Genomic DNA, 2,001 nt, shown 5'->3' on the forward strand with positions numbered 1-2,001 from the left:
CGCGCTGCCTCAATATACTTACTTTTATATCTTATTCTATTTCCTTGTTTCTTTCTGTTTCTTTAATTATTACTGTTCATTTATCATTTTGGTTTATATCATTTCTCTTTTTTCTGTTAATCAAAGATTTGCCCATTTAACTGCTATTTCAAAGAGCCAATTTATTATTTCATCAAATCCTTCTATTTCTTTACATTTTATTTCTTCTGCTTTTGCCTCTATTATTTCCAACCTTATGGTAAATTTTAGGTTTGATTTGTGCTTTTCTTTCTATTTTCTTAAGTTATCAGATTAAGTTGAGTATTATTTTCTCTTATAGGACCAAACTGACAATAGGAACTCAGAAGGTTAAGCAAGATTCTTGGGGGGCAGGGGAACAGCAGTGAGTCTCTTTATTTTAACGCAGGAAAAACAACTTAGAAAAAGGACAATGAGAATGGTTGAACAGGTGGAATACTATCACCATGTGACTGAATTGCATACTCAGAAACTGCAGAACTGATGAATGTTTTGCTCCATATATTTTTCACAAAAACATCAGAAATGTGTGAAGGACTGACTTAATGCTCATATAGAACTCCATCCTCGGGACTTCAGGTGACAAGAGCAAAAACAACCCCTATTCCTCTCCTAGCTCTGACTCCAACGGGCTTTGTGATATCCACCAACTCCACCCCTCCTCTGTGCTTGGTTTCCTCATTTACAGCACTGCTGGATTCTGTGACTAATCTGGGTCCTCCAGCCAGTGTGCCCTCTGCTCAGATGCCCCTGTGATCTAGGGAGAGTCTGCTCTTGAGGAGAACCATCCGAACCTGCAGCGTTCCTGCCTGGGCTGAGTGAACTCATGGGGAAGAGTCTAGCACCTTCCTGTCAGGAAGATGATTTTTCTAAAAACACCTGTGCTTCAGCCAAACCAGGGAAAAGAAAAGCAAGTTTCTGACCAAGAAAGACCATTCCATTTTAGAGCTTCAGAATGTCCAAGAGATGGTTTCCCGGAGTGTGGATGGCTCTCAGGATGTTGGGGAGACCAGCGCTCACTCCAGGGCCCTCCTTCCTGAGGAACCTCGCTCAGTTACACCTTCTCCACCTTGAGTTAGGGGGTGTTGGTGAGAAACAAACAGTACGTGGTATAGAGACACAACTCTTGAGTCTGATAATCTCAGTCCAAATCCTGGCTCAGTTGTGTGACGTCTCATTACTTAAACTACACTGACTTCAATTTAAAATTGGGCTTTGAGTAATATCTCCTTCATAGCACTGGCCTGAGGCATCAAATATGGGTAGCTCTTAGAATAGAACCTGACATTGAATTAATCACTGTTTAGCAATAATTATGCAGATAGGTGCCTGCCCACCTCCCTTCCTGACCTCAAGCGAGGTGGTTCCTGGATCCACTTCCCTTACCCCTAGTATTCAGTAGCTACCACCTATCTGTTCCTTTGTCATATTCTGGGGTCCGTGTGTTGCTATCATTCTGAAAGCTATGCCATCAGGATTTTAAATACCAGCAAGGCCACCCAGGGGGGACAGGTTTCCTCCCCATGATGGACTAGACTGACTACCACTTTCTGAAAAGTAACCAGTGAAACCCCTATAATAATATTCTCCAATAGAATGCTGAGAGACAAGCTCCTCTGTTGGGAGGGAGAGGCCATAGTAACAGCCTCGGGCGACACCAACCATCGTGAATACAGTACGGGTACTGCTTCATTCTGTTATACACGGGCCGCCATGTGTCAGTGGACTCGATGGCAGCTTGCAGCAATAACAATGGCATTCCGTAGCAGAGCAGAGTGCCTTGCTCGAAGCAGGCAATGTGGCCTGTACTACTGAGTTGTTAACGACCCAGATCTGACTCTCCAGCGGGTTTTCCAAAGGCTGAAAATCACATGGGAGGAGATTGCAGGTCTTTCTCCCATGGAGCAGTTGATGGGTTCAAATCATCTTCTTTGGAGCTGGCACTGCGATGGGCAAATGCATCACTGAATGATGAATGAATAG

This window comes from Elephantulus edwardii, unplaced genomic scaffold, assembly GCF_000299155.1.
Source record: "Elephantulus edwardii isolate Elephantulus edwardi_28Jun2011 unplaced genomic scaffold, EleEdw1.0 scaffold00003, whole genome shotgun sequence".
Classification (NCBI taxonomy): Eukaryota; Metazoa; Chordata; class Mammalia; order Macroscelidea; family Macroscelididae; genus Elephantulus; species Elephantulus edwardii.